Source organism: Crinia signifera, chromosome 6, assembly GCF_055691185.1.
Source record: "Crinia signifera chromosome 6, ASM5569118v1, whole genome shotgun sequence".
NCBI classification, from domain to species: domain Eukaryota; kingdom Metazoa; phylum Chordata; class Amphibia; order Anura; family Myobatrachidae; genus Crinia; species Crinia signifera.
The window spans coordinates 277,377,508-277,398,805 of record NC_139222.1 but is presented as its reverse complement, the minus strand read 5'-3'; the positions used below and the strand labels follow the sequence as shown (position 1 = coordinate 277,398,805).

At 46.1% G+C, this 21,298-nt stretch overlaps 1 protein-coding gene across 1 annotated transcript in view; it reads right to left on the bottom strand.

Moving 5' to 3' along the window:
* Positions 1–15,421, bottom strand: part of GNB3 (G protein subunit beta 3) — a 52,324-nt gene extending 36,903 nt beyond the window's left edge. The window contains exon 1 of the mRNA XM_083149705.1: positions 14,375–15,421. The gene's annotated coding sequence lies outside the window, so the exon portion shown is untranslated. The remainder of the gene's footprint in view (positions 1–14,374) is intronic.
* Positions 15,422–21,298: the final 5,877 nt, after the last annotated feature.

Sequence of the window (21,298 nt, the reverse complement as noted above, 5' to 3'; positions counted from 1 at the left end):
CGCACAAGCCCATAAACACCATCCAATAATTGTACATAAGATGCAATTTGTGCTTAAAAAGTACAAAACGCATTTGATAGTTGATGCGTCTGTGGGCACCTTTAGTACTGTATATAGTGTAATAGTACAGTAATAGTGGGCCCAGGGGTCAGGATGATGCGGGGTGTAGTATTCTATGTTAGTACGGTATATAGTGTAATAGTACAGTAATAGTGGGCCCAGGGGTCAGGATGATGTGGGGTGTAGTGTTCTATGTTATTACGGTATATAGTGTAATAGTACAGTAATTGTGGGCACAGGGGTCAGGGTGATGTGGGGTGTAGTGTTCTATGTTACTACGGTATATAGTGTAATAGTACAGTAGTAGTGGGCCCCGGGGTCAGGGTGATGTGGGGTGTAGTGTTCTATGTTACTATGGTATATAGTGTAATAGTGGGCCCAGGGGTCAGGATGATGTGGGGTGTAGTGTTCTATGTTAGTACTGTATATAGTGTAATAGTACAGTTATAATGGGCCCAGAGGTCAGGGTGATGTAGGGTGTAGTGTTCTATGTTAGTATGGTATATAGTGTAATAGTACAGTAATAGTGAGCCCAGGGATCAGGATTATGTGGGGTGTAGTGTTCTATGTTAGTACGTATATGGTGTAATAGTACAGTAATAGTGGGCCCAGGGGCCAGTACATTATATAGGCCCGCCCCAGGCCAATGTTTCCATAGCACTGGATTCCTTGTTCGATGTTATTTCCAAACTACTGTCTTCCCATCCGGAGTGCGCCTTCATTGTTGCCGGTGACTTTAATCAGGCTAATCTAAAGTTGGTGCTCCCCAAATTTGCTCAAAATGTGAAGGTCCCGACGCGTGGCAACAACATCTTGGACCATGTGTATACTAACATCAGAGACGCATACAAGACTGTTTTGTGTCCTCATATTGGGCAGTCGGATCACTCTTCCTTATTCCTAGTCCCAAAATATCTATCAGTGCTTAAGAAGTCTAGGCCAGTTATTAAGAATGTTACGGTCTGGCCTGAGGGGGCTTTGTTGAGTCTGCAGGGGTGTTTGGAATGCACGAATTGGGACCTATTTGTTGAGGAGGCAATGCGTGGTTCCACCATTGACGTAGACTCACTGGCTTCCATGGTGTTGATGTCACTCAAATTTTGTATAGAGGGTGTTACTAGGGAAAAGAGAATATGTTTATTTCCTAATGAGAAGCCATGGATGAACAGTGAGGTTCGTTCCCTGTTAAGATCAAGAGACAGGGCATTTAAATCTAAAGATACATAGTTGCCCGTTCTAATTTAAGGAGGGGCATCCGGGCAGCAAAAAAGGCCTATTTGGCGAAAATAGAAGGCCACTTTAAAGAATCTGGGGATGCTAGAGCAATGTGGCAGGGGATTAAACATATTACAAATCGTAGCGGTTCTAGTTCTGGTGCTTGTAGATCCAATGGGCCTTCTGCGAACGAGTTTAATCAATTTTATGCCACGTTTGTGGAGGAGAATCTGATCCCTGCAGTTAAAAACCTTAAGCGGTCTGATTTCCCATTGGAATTGACAGAATCGAAAGTCAGGTTGTGCCTAAGGCAAACTAATGTTAGGAAAGCCCCAGGCCCAGACTGTATCCCAGGTAGGGTCTTACGTGCCTGTGCTGACCAATTAGCAGGATTTTTTACAAAGATCTTTAATTTATCATTAGTGTATTGTGTTGTTCCACAATGTTTTAAGGTCACTACAATTATTCCTGTCCCTAAATCGGCGGGAGTATCCTGTTTGAACGACTTCCGCCAGATTGCCCTCACTTCATTAGTGATGAAGTGTTTTGAGAGAGTGGTCTTGTATCACCTAAAGGCTGTAATCCCGGTGGAATTTGACCGTTATCAGTTTGCGTATAGGTCAAATCGCTCCACCGAGGATGCTGCTCTTACTGTCCTTCTTAAGGTGGCCATACACACGCAGATTTATCTTCAGATCTGGCTGGTTGGAACAAAAACATGGTTATGGATGAGAGCAAAAGACAGTTGACCATTTGCTTGGAAATGCTGGAAAACTGACAAACTGTCACTCATTCATAGCCATGTTTTTGTTCCAACCAGCCAGATCTGCAGATAAATCTTACTAGTGTATGGGCACCTTTAGGATTCTCTGTCATTTGGAAACTAAGGACTCCTATGTTAGATTATTATTTGTGGACTATAGCTCCGCTTTTAATACCGTCGTGCCTGCGGTATTGATCGCGAAGCTCTGGGAGATAGGTTACAATCCTCCCATCTGTGACTGGCTGTTGGACTTTTTGACGAATCGTCCTCAGTCAGTTAGGGTGGGTTCCACTTCTTCGACAGAAATTGTCCTAAACATAGGTGTCCCTCAAGGGTGTGTTCCGATTCCTTTTTTGTACTCTTTGTACACCTCAGATTTTTTCTCAAATTCAGAGGCCAACCGCATTGTCAAATTTGCTGACGACACTACAGTGGTGGGTTTGATCAGTGGGGGAAAGGAAGATAGGTATAGGTTAGAGGTGCAGAAATTAATTGAATGGGGTGAGGTTAATAACCTTCTCCTAAATGGTAAAAAGACCAAGGAGGTGGTTATTGACTTTAGAAGATCAAGAAGGTTGACTATTATCCATTGATTTTAAATGGCGAAGAGGTGGAGAGGGTTACAAATACAAAATTTTGGGGCATTACTGTCACGGCCTGCCACAGGGGGACGCTGGTGCAGCAGGGCATACCTGTGAGGGCGCTCTGGAGGGGTCCCACTGGTGGAGGTGCAGGGTGCTGGCGCTGGTCCTGTGTGGCTGGGCGATCTTCCAGCATGCTGACAAGGTCTGGGCTGTTTAGAGCCAGGAATAGCTCTCTGAGCACTGGACTCCTGCGGCGCCATCTTGGTTATGGGCAAACAGCCCATTTTGCCCTTACTTCGGTCCAGGAAGTCCCACTCAGATGGGAACCGCCCTAAGGGGTATTTAGGAGGAAGGCCTGGTACAGGAAGTTGCCAGTGCAACGTCTCCACAGTCTAGTACTGTGGCCACTAGTTCTCTGTGCTCCGTTACTATTTCAAACAGCTATTGGATTCCAGCACAACTACCGGTTCAGCTACCAGCTTCTGCTGAAGTCCTGTCTGCCAGTATAATCCAGCCTGCCTATTCCGCACTCCAGGTGGTCCTCCAAGCCTCTGCATTCCGGTATTACCCTCCGCCAAAGTGCCTACCCTCGTGTCGGCGACGCTGACATACTTGCAAGTGAACTTCCTGCTGCTGTCACAGTTTACCATCAATAAACCCATTCATGCAACAGCCGCTCATTCGTCCAGCACGTTTATTATACAGAGGTCCAGGCACTCCTGAAGTTCCCGTGTCCGTACCGGGTCCACAAATTTCCCCAGGCGTGACAGTTTGCACTGGCCAGATGGATTCGGGAACCGGCCAGGGAACAAGTCCAGAGATATTGCATGGCATCGCCTCCCGATTGGAAGGATTAGAGGGGTCCCAGCAGCGGTTGGCCCAATGCCTGCAGGAAATCTCAGCCCGCCAAGACACCATCCAGGAATCCTTAGTGAACATGGCTGCAGTCCGCCGGTCCGAACCTCCGAGCCCTCCAACTGCTTCCGCCCCAGCTGTGGTGTCTCCATCTTCACTCCGTCTTTCCACTCCCAATAAGTATGATGGTACTCCTAAGCTGTGCCGTGGATTCATCAATCAGTGCGACATCCATTTCACCCTCCAGCCCTTCAACTTCCCGACTCAGAAAGCAAAAGTTGCATATATTGTATCCTTGCTCACTGGACCCGCACTGGAATGGGTCTCTCCCCTATGGGAACGGGAAGATCCTCTCCTAGATGACTATTCCGAGTTCCTTGATACGTTTAAGAGGATCTTTGATGAGCCGGGTCGTTCTACCTCTGCCTCGATGGAGATCATGCGCCTTCGTCAAGGGAATAGGCCTCTCGGCCAATATATTGTACAGTTTCAGACTTACGCTTCAGAGCTACGCTGGAATGAGGAAGCACTGATCTCAGCGTTTTGGAACGGCCTCTCAGAACGCCTGAAAGATGATTTAACAACCCGAGATGTACCAGCCAAACTGGACGAATTGATCTCCCTGTGCAATAAGGTAGACTTACGCATTCGCGAAAGACAATCAGAGAAAAACAGAGGGGATCGATATCGCTTTCGGCCATCCTCCTCCAATCCAGTAGCCGTCCCAGCTTCGGCTCCCCCCGACGAACCCATGCAAATCATCGAGCTCAGCTTACCCCAGAAGAACGTCAGAGACGCCGCCGCGAGAATCTATGTCTCTACTGTGGTACCGCAGGGCATATGGTGGCAAATTGTTCTCAGCGACCGGGAAACTCCCGCTCCTAGCCAGGCCTGGAGACACCAGGTTAGGAGTATTATCTCAGTCTCCAAGTATAGTAGAACCAGTTATGTCCATAACATTAGACTCGCCTCTGGGTCCTAAAACTGTGCTTTCTCTTTTAGATTCTGGAGCCGCAGAAAACTTTATTACTGCCGAGTTGGTTCATCAACTAAAGATTCCCGTCAGAGACCTCTCCCGAAGTATTTCCTTATCTGCCGTGGATGGAAGTCGAATTTCTTGTGGGTCGGTGACTCAGCAGACTTTTTCCCTTCCTGTTTATGTTGGAGCCCTCCATAGGGAACAGATTCAGTTTTTAGTTATCCCGAAAGCCTCGCATCAAATAGTTTTAGGTTATCCCTGGTTAAGTCTGCATAACCCCCATATTGATTGGCAACGGATGGAAATACTGTCGTGGGGAGAGTGTTGTTCTTCCACATGTTTACCCAAGATTCAACCCCTTAATAAAGTTTCCATCACTCCCTCCTTGCAAATTCCGTCTCCATATGTCTCTTATTCCGATGTTTTCAGCAAGCGAGCAGCAGAGGTTTTACCCCCACACAGGAACTGGGACTGTCCCATCGACCTCCTACCAGGGAAAGATCCCCCGAGGGGTCGCACCTATCCACTCTCGCTCCCGGAGACCAAAGCAATGTCCGAATACATCCAAGAGAATCTAGCGAGGGGCTTCATTCGGCCGTCAACCTCACCAGCAGGGGCAGGATTCTTCTTTGTGCAGAAAAAAGATGGAGGCTTGAGACCCTGCATAGATTACCGGGGCCTAAACGCAATCACTGTGAAGAATCGCTACCCACTTCCTCTTATTACAGAACTGTTCGATCGGGTTAAAGGAGCAACGCTCTTCACCAAATTAGATCTCCGTGGTGCATACAATTTGATCCGGATCCGGGCCGGAGATGAATGGAAGACCGCGTTCAATACCCGTGACGGACACTTTGAATATCTGGTCATGCCATTTGGACTCAGCAATGCTCCTGCTGTGTTCCAGAATTTCGTAAATGAAATTTTTAGAGACCTTCTATATAAATCAGTCGTAGTCTACTTAGACGATATCCTGATCTTTTCTTCGAATCTAAAAACCCACCGACGTCATGTACGAGAAGTTCTCCAGAGGTTACGAGAGAACCACTTGTACTGTAAGTTGGAGAAGTGTTTCTTTGAACAATCCTCTATGCCTTTTTTGGGATATATCATCTCGGGACATGGGCTAAAGATGGACCCGGAAAAGGTACAAGCCGTTCTAAACTGGTCTCGACCAACAACCCTGAAAGCCATCCAGCGATTCCTGGGCTTCTCTAATTATTACCGGAAGTTTATTAGAGGATTTTCTACCCTGGTCGCACCTCTCACTGCCCTCACCCGAAAGGGTGCAAATCCAGCTCAGTGGACCCCCGAAGCAGAATCTGCTTTTTGCTCCTTAAAACAAGCATTCACCTCAGCTCCCATCCTGAGACAACCAGACACCAGTCAACCCTTCTTCCTGGAGGTGGACGCATCCTCGGAAGCAGTAGGCGCAGTCCTCTCTCAAAGGAGCGAGGACCTCAAAATGCATCCTTGCGGGTTCTTTTCAAAAAAGTTCTCTCCAGCCGAGAGAAATTATGCCATTGGAGAACAAGAACTTCTTGCTGTAAAATTAGCCCTGGAGGAGTGGCGTTACTTGTTGGAGGGTGCTACTCATCCAGTCACCATTTATACCGACCATCGCAATTTGATCTTCCTAAAGAACATCCAAGGACTCAATCCTCGCCTGGCTCGATGGGCCATGTTCTTCACCCGTTTTAATTTCACCTTAACCTTCCGACCAGGATCACAAAACCAGAAAGCAGATGCTTTGTCCCGTTCTCTGTCTTCCGACGAGCAGATACCGAAGGTTCATCCGGTCCTAGAGTCCAAAGTGTTTGCCGTAACTCAGCCGCAACCGCCGACAGGGAAAACCTATGTCGCTCCCCATCTACGAAGGAAACTGATTACTTGGGCCCATGCCTCCCGATTCACGGGTCATGCCGGGGTCCACAAGACAGTAGACTTCCTAAAAAGATCCTATTGGTGGCCCACACTAAAAACCGATGTGACGACTTACATTTCCTCCTGCGTCAAGTGTGCGCAGCACAAGGTGTCCAGACAACCACCAGCTGGAGTTCTATTGCCCTTACCCATTCCTCATCGTCCATGGACACATCTATCGATGGACTTTATTACTGATCTGCCTGCCTCCCAAGGTTACACCACGATTTGGGTCGTCATTGACCGCTTCTCAAAAATGGTCCATTTTGTCCCATTAAAGAAATTACCCACCGCGCCTGAGTTGGCTCAACTCTTCATTTCCGAGATCTTTAAGCTACATGGGATTCCTTCTGAAATCGTGTCTGACCGAGGTGTTCAATTTGTTGCAAGATTTTGGAAAGCCCTCTGTTCAGCATTTCAAATAAAATTACAATACTCTACTGCCTATCACCCACAGTCAAACGGTTCTACGGAACGTGTAAACCAAGACCTGGAAACCTTCCTTCGCATCCATGTATCCTCCTCTCAGAATGATTGGGTGGAACATTTGCCATGGGCTGAATTCGCTCATAATAACACTTACCATTCGTCAACCGGGTTCTCACCATTCCTTATCGTCTACGGAAACCATCCTAAGGTTCCTGGGTTCCCTGAAATACCTGCATTGGATCTTCCTGCAGTGACAAAGTCATTGAAGCACTTTTCAAGAATATGGAACAAAGTTCTATCTAATTTAAAGAGATCTTCTAACCGTTACAAAAGATGGGCTGATAAGAAGCGCAGAGCAGTTCCGAGATTGTCCATAGGAGACCAAGTATGGCTATCTACCAAAAATCTGCGGCTACGGGTCCCGTCCATGAAGTTCGCTCCTCGCTTTATCGGGCCATTCCCTGTGGTAGAAGTCATCAATCCAGTAGCCTATAGGCTCAAGTTACCTCCTTATCTCAAAGTCCCGTCATCATTTCATATTTCCTTGTTAAAACCTTTAGTTCTGAATCGGTTCCGAAGAACTCTACCTCGCCCTCCAAGAATCCTTACAGAGAGAGGAGAAGAATTTGAAGTTAAGGAAATATTGGACTCCAGTTTTCGTTATAGACGTCTACAATACCTTTTGGACTGGAAGGGATATGGTCCTGAAGAAAGATCCTGGGAGTACGCCTCAGACATCCACGCTCCAGCATTAATTCGTAAATTTCACAAGGAACACCCAGAGAAACCCGGGAAGTGTCCTGAGGCCACCCTAAAAGGGGGGGGGTACTGTCACGGCCTGCCACAGGGGGACGCTGGTGCAGCAGGGCATACCTGTGAGGGCGCTCTGGAGGGGTCCCACTGGTGGAGGTGCAGGGTGCTGGCGCTGGTCCTGTGTGGCTGGGCGATCTTCCAGCATGCTGACAAGGTCTGGGCTGTTTAGAGCCAGGAATAGCTCTCTGAGCACTGGACTCCTGCGGCGCCATCTTGGTTATGGGCAAACAGCCCATTTTGCCCTTACTTCGGTCCAGGAAGTCCCACTCAGATGGGAACCGCCCTAAGGGGTATTTAGGAGGAAGGCCTGGTACAGGAAGTTGCCAGTGCAACGTCTCCACAGTCTAGTACTGTGGCCACTAGTTCTCTGTGCTCCGTTACTATTTCAAACAGCTATTGGATTCCAGCACAACTACCGGTTCAGCTACCAGCTTCTGCTGAAGTCCTGTCTGCCAGTATAATCCAGCCTGCCTATTCCGCACTCCAGGTGGTCCTCCAAGCCTCTGCATTCCGGTATTACCCTCCGCCAAAGTGCCTACCCTCGTGTCGGCGACGCTGACATACTTGCAAGTGAACTTCCTGCTGCTGTCACAGTTTACCATCAATAAACCCATTCATGCAACAGCCGCTCATTCGTCCAGCACGTTTATTATACAGAGGTCCAGGCACTCCTGAAGTTCCCGTGTCCGTACCGGGTCCACAAATTTCCCCAGGCGTGACAATTACATTCTCGGAAGATCTGTCCTGGTCCACACATACCGCAATGGCAGTTGGTAAGGCTCAGCAGAGCCTTTTTTTTTCTGCGAAGATTACGGGCAGCCGGCCTATCTAGGCCTATGCTTATGAACTTTTACTGCTGCGTAATCGAGTGTCTTATGCCATTGCGGTATGGTATGGGAATTCAAAGTGCTATGATCGTAGATCCCTAGATAGGATAGTTAGGGCTGCTGAAACGGTCATTGGCCAACTCCTGCCTAGGATGGCAGACATTTTTTTAAGAAGGGGGAAAGCGAAGGCTAAAAAAAATAATTTTAGACCCAAGTCATCCCTGCTATTCTCTTTTCTCCCTGTTGCCCTCTGGGAAACGTTACAGGTGCCGCACTAGCCGGTTGCGGAACATTTTTTTCCCATCTGTTATTTTGTGTTTGAATTGTGATATATGAATGTTGGATATGAGTATTTCCTTCTCCTCTTCCTTGTGAATTTCACTTTACATTTTTTAACGTTGTAGTGACAATAAATTATTATTCTATTCTATAATAGTACAGTAATAGTGGGCCCAGGGGTCAGGATGATGAGAGGTGTAGTATTCTATGAGAGTACGGTATACAGTGTAATAGTACAGTAATAGTGGGCCCAGGGGTCAGGATGATGTGGGGTGTAGTGTTCTATGTTAGTACGGTATATAGTGTAATAGTACAGTAATAGTGGGCCGAGGGGTCAGGATGATGAGAGGTGTAGTATTCTATGAGAGTACGGTATACAGTGTAATAGTACAGTAATAGTGGGCCGAGGGGTCAGGATGATGCGGGGTGTAGTGTTCTAGGTTAGTACGGTATATAGTGTAATACTACAGTAATAGTGGGACCAGGGGTCAGGATGATTTGGGGTGATGTTAGTACTGTATATAGTGTAATAGTACAGTAGTAGTGGGCCCAGGGGTCAGGGTGTAGTGTTATATTTTAGTACAAAATATAGTGTAATAGTACAGTAATAGTGGGCCGAGGGGTCCGGATGATGAGGGATGTAGTGTTCTATGTGATTACGGTATATAGTGTAATAGTGGGCCCAGTGGTCAGGATGATGTGGGGTGTAGTGTTCTATGTGAGTACGGTATATAGTGTAGTTCAGTATATACTGTGAGTTCAGTAATAGTGGCCCCAGGGGTCAGGATGATGAGAGGTGTAGTATTCTATGTTAGTACGGTATATAGTGTAATAGTACAGTAAAACTGGGCCCAGGGGTCAGGATGATGAGGGGTGTAGTGTTCTATGTTAGTACAGTATATGGTGTAATAGTACAGTAATAGTGGGCCCAGGGGTCAGGATGAGGGATGTAGTGTTCTATGTTAGTACGGTATAGTGTACTAGTACAGTAATAGTGGGCCCAGGGGTCAGGATGGTGTGGGGTGTAGTGTTCATGTTAGTACGGTATATAGTGTAATAGTACAGTAATAGTGGGCCCAGGGTGATGTGGGGTGTAGTGTTCTATGTTAGTACTGTATGTAGTGTAACAGTACAGTAATAGTGGGCCCAGGATGATGAGGGATGTAGTGTTCTATGTGAGTACGGTAATAGTGTGCCCAGGAGTCAGGATGATGTGGGGTGTAGTGTTCTATGTTAGTACTGTATATAGTGTAATAGCACAGTAAAAGTGGGCCCAGGGGTCAGGATGATGTGGGGTGTAGTGTTCTATGTTAGAGTTAGTATATATGCGGCAGCATCGCGGCGGCTGCCAGGCGAAGGGCGGCGATGTATATAAATACATCCCGCCCTTTCTGACAAAATCCTTCTTAGATGGACAAAACCAGGTGCACTGCAGTGGGGGGAGGCAGATGTAAAATGTGCAGAGAGAATTAGATTTGGGCGAGTTATTTTGTTTCTGTGCAGGGTAAATACTGGCTGCTTTATTTTTACACTGCAATATAGATCTCACTTTGGAGTATAACCCCACCCAAATTTAACACTCTCTGCACAAGCAACATCTGCCCCACCTGCAGTGCACATGGTTTTGTCCATCTAAGAAGGATTTTGTCAGAAAGAGTGAACTAGAATAAGGCCCATAGTGTAATAGTACAATAATAGTGGGCCCAGGGGTCGTGATGATCTGGGGAGTAGTGTTCTATGTTAGTACAGCATATAGTGTAATAGTACAGTAATAGTAGGCCCAGGGGTCAGGGTGATGTGGGGTGTAGTGTTCTATGTTAGTACGTATATAGTGTAATAGTACAGTAATAGTAGGCCCAGGGTGATGTGGGGTGTAGTGTTCTATGTTAGTAAGTATATTGTAATAGTACAGTAATAGTGGGCCCAGGGTGATGTGGGGTGTAGTGTTCTATGTTAGTACGTATACAGTGTAATAGCACAGTAATAGTGGGCCCAGGGGTCAGGATGATGTGGGGTGTAGTGTTCTATGTTAGTACTGTATATAGTGTAATAGTACAGTAATAGTGGGCCCAGGGGTCAGGGTGATGTGGGGTGTAGTGTTCTATGTTAGTACGTATACAGTGTAATAGCACAGTAATAGTGGGCCCAGGGGTCAGGGTGATGTGGGAGTAGTGTTCTATGTTAGTACTGTATATAGTGTAATAGTACAGTAATAGTGGGCCCAGGGGTCAGGATGATGTGGGGTGCAGTGTTCTATGTTAGTACGTATATTGTAATAGTACAGTAATAGTGGGCCCAGGGGTCAGGATGATGTGGGGTATAGTGTTCTATGTTAGTACTGTATATTGTGTAATAGTACAGTAATAGTAGGCCCAGAGGTCAGGATGATGTGGGGTGTAGTGTTCTATGTGAGTACGGTATATATTGTAATATTACAGTAATAGTAGGCCCAGGGGTCAGGATTATGTGGGCTGTAGTGTACTATGTTAGTATTGTATATAGTGTAATAGTAGGCCCAGGGTTTAGGGTGATGTGGGGTGTAGGGGTCTATGTTAGTATATAGTGTAATAGTAGAGTAATAATGGGCCCAGAGTTCAGGATGATGTAGGGTGTAGTGTTCTATGTTAGTACTGTATATAGTGTAATATTACAGTAATAGTAGGCCCAGGGGTCAGGATGATGTGGGCTGTAGTGTACTATGTTAGTATTGTATATAATGTAATAGTAGGCCCACGGGTCAGGGTGATGTGGGGTGTAGGGTTCTATGTTAGTATATAGTGTAATAGTAGAGTAATAATGGGCCCAGAGGTCAGGATGATGTAGGGTGTAGTGTTCTATGTTAGTACTGTATATAGTGTAATAGTAGAGTAATAATGGGCCCAGGGGTCAGGATGATGAAGGGTGTAGTGTTCTATGTTAGTACGGTATATAGTGTAATAGTACAGTAATAGTGAGCCCATGGGTCAGGTAGTGTTCAATGGGTACTTATATGTTAGTTGGGCGCCCACTATAGTTAGTACGCTCATACCCCCACTATCCATGTCCGCATGGAGCTGATTTCATATAGTGTGGCGAGCGCAGCGAGCCAACGTGCCTGAAGCGCGGAGAGCCCCACGAGGGGAAGCGGAAAACTAAGCAAATACCTTAGTGGGCACCCAACTAACATATAAGTACTGTTCAATGTTAGTACGTTATATAGTATAGGAATAGTGGGCCCAGGGGTCAGGATGATGGGGGGCTGTAGTGTTCTATGTTAGTACGGTATACAGTGTAATAGCACAGTAATAGTGGGCCCAGGGGTCAGGATGATGGGGGGCTGTAGTGTTCTATGTGAGTACGGTATATAGTGTAATAGTACAGTAATAGTGGGACCAGGATGATGTGGGGTGTAGTGTTCTATGTTAGTATGGTATATAGTGTTATAGTACAGTAATAGTGGGCCCAGGGGTCAGGGTGATGTGGGGTGTAGTGTTCTATGTTAGTATGGTATATAGTGTTATAGTACAGTAACATTACTAGGGCCCAGGATGATACAGTAACAGCATACCTAGGGGTCTGGGTGGTGTGGGGCCTGGTATACAATGTTAGTATAGATTGCTTAGCACAGTGGTTCCCAAACTGTGTGCTGTGGCACCCTGGGGGTGCCTTAGGTTGGTGGTCCAGGTACAATTCACAAATGTGAGGCTAACATAATAGTCAAAACCAGTGCTTGCGGCTTCCCGTTGTAAAATATGTGTACAGAGGTAAATCCTGTCCCTCACCACAAAACTGAACCCAAGAAAGACCTATAAACACAATGTACTTACTTTTATTTTTTTCTACAGTTCCTAATAATTAACGTTTGCCCTAAGGGTGCCATGAAAAATAATTCTGATGCTTGATTCTTGGGTGCTGCGATTCAAAACAAAAATAAAATTGGGAACCTCTGGCCTAGCACATTGTGTAATCACAGTCACCTGAGTACCAGGAAAGAGATCCTACGACTCCAGAGGCAGCAATCCCCCAGCGGGGTACAGTGCCCATACCCACAATCCCCCAGCGGGGTACAGTGCCCATACCCACAATCCCCCAGAGGTGTACAGTGCCCATACCCACAATCCTCCAGCGATGTACATGTATAGTGCCCATACCCACAATCCCCCAGAGATGTACATGTACAGTGCCCAAACCCACAATCCCCCAGCGGTGCACAGTGCACATACCCACAATCCCCCAGCAGTGCACATACCCACAATCCTCCAGCGATGTACATGTCCAGTGCCCATACCCAATCCCCCAGGGGTGTACAGTGCCCATACCCACAATCCTCCAGTGGTGTACAGTACCCATACCCACAATCCTCCAGTGGTGTACAGTACCCATACCCACAATCCTCCAGTGGTGTACAGTACCCACAATCCTCCAGTGGTGTACAGTGCCCACAATCCTCCAGTGGTGTACAGTGCCCACAATCCTCCAGTGGTGTACAGTGCCCACAATCCTCCAGTGGTGTACAGTACCCATACCCACAATCCTCCAGTGGTGTACAGTGCCCACAATCCTCCAGTGGTGTACAGTGCCCATACCCACAATCCTCCAGTGGTGTACAGTGCCCATAATCCTCCAGTGGTGTACAGTGCCCATACCCACAATCTCCCAGCGATGTACAGTACCCATACCCACAATCTCCCAGCAGTGTACAGTGCCCATACCCACAATCCTCCAGCGATGTACATGTACAGTGCCCATACCCACAATCCCCCAGCGGTTGTACAGCGCCCATACCCACAATCCCCCAGCGGTTGTACAGCGCCCATAGCCACAATCCCCCAGCGGTTGTACAGCGCCCATAGCCACAATCCCCCAGCGGTTGTACAGCGCCCATAGCCACAATCCCCCAGCGGTTGTACAGCGCCCATAGCCACAATCCCCCAGCGGTTGTACAGCGCCCATAGCCACAATCCCCCAGCGGTTGTACAGCGCCCATAGCCACAATCCCCCAGCGGTTGTACAGCGCCCATAGCCACAATCCCCCAGCGGTTGTACAGCGCCCATAGCCAAAATCCCCCAGCGGTTGTACAGCGCCCATAGCCACAATCCCCCAGCGGTTGTACAGCGCCCATAGCCACAATCCCCCAGCGGTTGTACAGCGCCCATACCCACAATCCCCCAGCGGTTGTACAGCGCCCATACCCACAATCCCCCAGCGGTTGTACAGCGCCCATACCCACAATCCCCCAGCGGTTGTACAGCGCCCATACCCACAATCCCCCAGCGGTTGTACAGCGCCCATACCCACAATCCCCCAGCGGTTGTACAGCGCCCATACCCACAATCCCCCAGCGGTTGTACAGCGCCCATACCCACAATCCCCCAGCGGTTGTACAGCGCCCATACCCACAATCCCCCAGCGGTTGTACAGTGCCCATACCCACAATCCCCCAGCGGTTGTACAGTGCCCATACCCACAATCCCCCAGCGGTTGTACAGTGCCCATACCCACAATCCCCCAGCGGTTGTACAGTGCCCATACCAACAATCCCCCAGCGGTTGTACAGTGCCCATACCCACAATCCAGCAACTCTATAAAAACACCACATAAAGTTATAAACATCAGACATCATAGATAAATACATATCCCATAGAGAATGATCCAGGCATCTCTTACCTGAGGAGGAAGGGTCCTGCTTTTCAGCTGTTATTACTCGTCTCCAATAGGCTGATGGTGTTACCCAAGCTGTGATACAGCCCCTCCTATCCTCACTCAGAGGTGTTACTTACTATTACCCATGCACTGTGTTCCTGGGTAGTAATTACCCCTGCACTGTGTTCCTGGGTAGTAATTACCCCTGCACTGCGTTCCTGGGTAGTAATTGCCTCTGCACTGTGTTCCTGGGTAGTAATTACCCCTGCACTGTGTTCCTGGGTTGTAAATACCCCTGCACTGTGTTCCTGGGTAGTAATTACCCCTGCACTGTGTTCCTGGGTTGTAATTACCCCTGCACTGTGTTCCTGGGTTGTAAATACCCCTGCACTGTGTTCCTGGGTTGTAAATACCCCTGCACTGTGTTCCTGGGTAGTAATTACCCCTGCACTGTGTTCCTGGGTAGTAATTACCCCTGCACTGTGTTCCTGGGTAGTAATTACCCCTGCACTGTGTTCCTGGGTAGTAATTACCCCTGCACTGTGTTCCTGGGTTGTAAATACAACTGCACTGTGTTCCTGGGTTGTAAATGCAACTGCAAAGTGTTACTGAGTACTTATGACCCCTGCAGAATGTTCCTTGTACTGCCTACTCCTGGGTGCTTCTTACCCCTGCACTGTGCTGCTGCCTCCTCCTGGGGGCTTCTTACCCCTGCACTCTGCTGCTGCAATCTCTGCTGCCCTCCCGGACCTCTGTGCCCACCTGTTGCCTCTCCTTCCTGCACCCTCTATGCACTTGTCCGGGTTGCTCTTGGTGCCTCCTCTGTGCCTCCCTTACACCTCACCTGTGAGAGCCCCTGTTCCAGGCCCCAGTGTCCTGCCCCTGGTACTGCTCCCACCTGCCCTGTGTGTGTCCTGTTTCTGCTGCCGAGGTATGAGACGTTTCTGGGGAGGGGGAGACAGACGGGTGGGGGCTGGAGGAGGAGGAGGAATGAGGCTAAAAGCCGATTTGGAGTTAAATGCTTAAATGCAAAGCAGTTTGCAAATGGGAAAACAGGAGCCAGGAAATCAAAGGATGTGAGTGCGTGCGTGTGTGTGTGTGTGTGTGAGTGAGTGAGTGAGTGAGTGTGTATGCATGTGTGTGTGTCTGTGCACACTTGTGTGTGTTTGCATTTCTATTACTGTTACTGTCTATTACTGACTATATATATATATATATATATATATATATATATATATATATATATATGTCACCAGCATAGGCTGCAGAGCTGTATGTGCACTTGTCAGTAAACTTACTTACCACAGTCTTCTACCGGTTGCATGGAATTGTTCACACTTTTTTATGCATGGAAAATATGCTAAGCACACACATACACACACTGGTCACACAAGTGGGAAATGTCCCATTACTTTATTTATTCTGCTCTTATCGTTTGGGCGAATCACATGACAGAACACTTAGTCCTGATAATTGTTCTTGTTAATAATATATACCGTGTGTGTGTGTGTGTGTGTGTATGTATATATATATATATATATATATATATATATATATAGTACTTGTTTCCTAGCACGGCCACACCAATTTTGATCGGGTCGGAAAAATCGCGCCGATCGCACGTCGGCGTGGAGTTGAGAATATAAAGTGTGGCGAGCCCGAAGCGTGGTGAGCGGACGCGCATAACTTCACAGGTATACGCGTCCCCTCGCGGGACTCGCTGCACTCGCCACACTTTATATTCTCAACTCCACGCCGACGTGGATAGTAGGGGTATGAAAAGGTCGGAGGACGCGTACCTCCGCCCCTCGCGGGCTCGCCACGCTTCTGGTTGGCGTCAATCGTGGGGTGCCGTTCACAATGGGGGGACATTAATTAATACCCATGACGGGGGCATATAAAATGAGAAATGGCCCATATTGGGCCATTTCCCATTGTTTCCTATGTAAAATGTGGTTTATCGCGTCCATCGCATCTTGTGCCATTATAATGGCACAAGACCGACGCGATCAACGCGATTTTGCCTTTGCCGGCATATATATATATATATATATATATATATATATATATATATTTATATATTACTGACAGCGTCCGGCACTCACATGTGGATAAATGTCTTGCTGCGGTGCCCTCACAGGACCACACCTGGCCGTCCAATACGAATAATGCAGGAAAGTGGGCAGCAATCAAATTATAAAAATGTCTTCAACTTTCCGATGGCATTTTGGGGCCCTGAAGTTGGAGTTAAGGACCTCAAAACGCTGTTGGAAAAATTGAAGGCATTTCTATAAATTGAGTTCAAGTCTGTTGGAGTGCCACCCACTTTCCTGCAGTGTGTGTGTGTGTGTGTGTCTATCTATCTATCTATCCCTATATCTATCTATATCAGGGTTGCCATCTGGGGAGCTAGGTAATTGCTAAGAAAGGTGTTTCACCACAGGTGATGGCAATCCTACATTACCAGGGAAGTCCAGGAACAGAGCATTTTCTCCCTGAGGGCGGGATGTACTAAAGGGAAAATGCGGTAAAACCCCTGTTTTACCGCATTTTCCTATGTACTATTACCCGGCCGCACCGCTATCGCAGGGCAGGGTATCGCCACCTTTGGGTGGCGATACCCTATAGAAGCCTATGGGCTTCTTTTCGCCGCCCGCAGCACCCCGCCGCCTCGCCGACCCCCCCCCCCCCTCTCCCCCTCCCTTGGGCTTACCTTCTTGCAGGTCCTCCAGGACCCCGGATGGTAAGTCCTTCCTCCCCCTATCAACGCAGCTGGACGTCCTTCCGGCTGCAGGGGGGTGGAGGAGGCGCTGGGGACAGCCTGCTTAGCTGTCCCCGGCGTGTAGGCATCAGGAGCCGGCTGGAAGGTGACGGAGACCCCCCGCAGACCAGAGTACAGGTATCGCGGGGGGTCTCCGTTACCGCAACGCGATGCCAGCCGCATATGTTAGTACATATGCGGCGGACAGCCGGCGAAGGGCGGCGATGTGTTTTAATACATCCCGCCCTAAAGGAGAGGGTCAGGTAGGCAACCATGCCATCTATATATAAATAAAATAACACTCTGAGAAGTAGTGGTACAGAATCCAAGGGTTCTGACATCTTGTTCCATCATCGTTCCGAACCACTGGATTGTGCGGCCTCTGAGGTTATTTTGTTACCATTTTTTTTGTATACTTTTGGGTTGAGGGCCGGATGAAGCCTTTTGGGGTAGAGGGGGGGTGTTGTAGTACTGTACATTATGCATATCTCCCAACATGGGCCATTACAGGCAGGCAGAGTGCCTGGACTTCACTCTTAGTATGATTGGCATCACCTGTACTGAACTATTTCATTGATAAGAAAGGTGTTTCACTACAGGTGAATGCAATGATAACTTCCAGGTAGAAAGTCCAGGTAGATATCAATTTGTTCCTTCTGGAATGGCTCATGTTGGGAGGTATGGATTGTGTATATAACATTTAAACCAATGGCGTATATCAGATTTAAAATAATAGGGTGAGATTTATACCCCTTTCAGACATACGCGAAAATCCCGGGTTTTTTCACATGAACGCGCCCAAACCCGGGACTAGCGTATGTCTGAAAGGGTATACCCGGGATTTCACTCCCGGATACTGAGCACCTGCAATTGACCAGGGTTTTTCCCGGTATTTAACTCCCGGGTATAATACCCGGCTTATGTCTGAATGGGTTTACCCGGGTTTTTCCGTTTTAAACATGTGATGTTTTTTTTGCCCATTTTAATGATGAAACACTGAAATGCTTGAAAAGCCTTACTTATGTGTGAAAGGGGTATACCCGGGTTTTTCCCGGATTTGAGGTGTAGTGTGAAAGGGGGTCTGTTACTAAAATCCCGGGAGTGACCTGGGTTGAAAATCCCGGGTAAACCTGGACAAAATCCCAGGTAGTATGTCTAAAAGGGGTATTAATAGGATGAGAGATTCAGAAAGTGAGAGATTTGGTAAGAATTCTCTAGTTTTTTTTTAAAGCGGCAATCATTTACAATGCAAATTCCAACTGGTTTTGCAGTGTAAATGATTGCCGCTTTAAAAAATTCTGGAGAATTCTTACCAAATCTCTCACTTTCTGAATCTCTCATCCTATTAAATCTCACCCATTGTGTAATAATGCCCAGATATCCAGACGGGGAGGAGAACCTGGGATCCCTGTGTCACACACAGGTCTCTACCCACCCTCCTATCTCTGCTCTGGTCAGTGTGTATGGGCCTTAAGGTCGACAGGGTTGGAAGTTTTTTTTTTTTTAGTTGACATGTGCCGACAGGCAGTATTTCATGTCCTACCACCCACTAAGGCTTGGTGGGAGAATAAAATCGTGTGCGCAAAGCATGGCGACCGCAGCGGCACACTTTTTAGGTGTCCGTGTCGACTATGTCGACACGCGAGACAAACAAATGATGCAAAACTCATCTCAAGTTGACCTTTTCTACTGTAGGCCTTGCCATTGTCGACCAAATGACCTTCCAACCCTGTCGACCTTAGCCATGAGGACCTATGTCATGTGTCGACATAAGCCATGTCGTACCTCAGTTGTCGACGCAATGCATATAGACCTTAATTGACCCATACCCATATGGACCTTTATGGGATGTAACATTATTTGTACATGGAGTAATACCGCACATGCAGCACAAACATACAGAACACTTTCTTTATTCCTTGGCACGGTCAGCATAGACCTTCCTCCGGATAACGTGCGTGTGTCTGCGTGTGTCACGTATGATTATGAGGACCTGAGCGGGTGTCGCCGTGGATCTGGCTGTGGACACGGGGACGCTACAAGACGAGGCTGTTAGAAGCCGCCTGATTAGTGGAACAGGTCGCTTCCTCTGTGATTTCTGATTTTAGCTTCTGGTAAATCCTCTTCGGCTGCATCTGTTGAACCTGCTGTTATCCTAAGCAAAGCAGATAATACTCCATAACCCCAGGATTGCCTGTCCTGTCCTACCTCTCCTCTACAAGCGCTGGACGACCAATCCCTGCCCTGCTCTGCGCTGCCTGATTATTACACGTTATATGTATGATGCACTGCACTGTATTATTACACGTTATATGTATGATGTACTGCTCTGCCTTATTATTACACGTTATATGTATGATGCACTGCTCTGTCTTATTATTACACGTTATATGTATGATGTACTGCACTGTCTTATTATTACACGTTATATGTATGATGCACTGCACTGTATTATTATTACACGTTATATGTATGATGTACTGCTCTGCCTTATTATTACACGTTATATGTATGATGCACTGCACTGTGTTATTATTACACGTTATATGTATGACGCACTGCTCTGTATTATTATTACACGTTATATGTATGATGTACTGCACTGTATTATTATTACATGTTATATGTATGATGTACTGCACTGTGTTATTATTACACGTTATATGTATGATGCACTGCTCTGTATTATTATTACACGTTATATGTATGATGTACTGCACTGTATTATTATTACACGTTATATGTATGATGCACTGCTCTGTATTATTATTACACGTTATATGTATGATGCACTGTATTATTATTACACGTTATATGTATGATGCACTGCACTGTGTTATTATTACACGTTATATGTATGATGTACTGCACTGCCTTATTATTACACGGTATATGTATGATGCACTGTATTATTACACGTTATATGTATGATGCACTGCACTGTATTATTATTACACGTTATATGTATGATGCACTGTATTATTATTACACGTTATATGTATGATGCACTGCACTGTATTATTATTACACGTTATATGTATGATGCACTGCACTGTATTATTATTACACGTTATATGTATGATGCACTGCACTGTATTATTACACGTTATATGTATGATGCACTGCACTGTATTATTATTACACGTTATATGTATGATGCACTGCTCTGTATTATTACACGTTATATGTATGATGCACTGCTCTGCCTTATTATTACACGTTATATGTATGATGTACTGCTCTGTATTATTATTATACGTTATATGTATGATGCACTGCTCTGTATTATTATTACACATTATATGTATGATGCACTGCACTGTATTATTATTACACGTTATATGTATGATGCACTGCTCTGTATTATTATTACACGTTATATGTATGATGCACTGTGTTATTATTACACGTTATATGTATGATGCACTGCACTGTGTTATTATTACACGTTATATGTATGATGCACTGCACTGTGTTATTATTACAGGTTATATGTATGATGTACTGCACTGTATTATTATTACACGTTATATGTATGATGTACTGCACTGTATTATTATTACACGTTATATGTGTGATGCACTGCACTGTATTATTATTACACATTATATGTATGATGCACTGCACTGTCTTATTATTACACGTTATATGTATGATGTACTGCTCTGTCTTATTACACGTTATATGTATGATGCACTGCACTGTCTTATAATTACACGTTATATGTATGATGCACTGCACTGTCTTATTATTACACGTTATATGTATGATGTACTGCACTGTATTATTATTACACGTTATATGTATGATGCACTGCACTGTATTATTATTAAATGTTATATGTATGATGCGCTGCTCTGTGTTATTATTACACGTTATATGTATGATGTACTGCACTGTATTATTATTACGCATTATATGTATGATGCACTGCACTGTCTTATTATTACACGTTATATGTATGATGCACTGCACTGTATTATTATTACATGTTATATGTATGATGCATTGCTCTGTCTTATTATTACACGTTATATGTATGATGCACTGCACTGTCTTATTATTACACGTTATATGTATGATGCACTGCACTGTATTATTATTACACATTATATGTATGATGCACTGCACTGTATTATTATTACACGTTATATGTATGATGCACTGTATTATTATTACACATTATA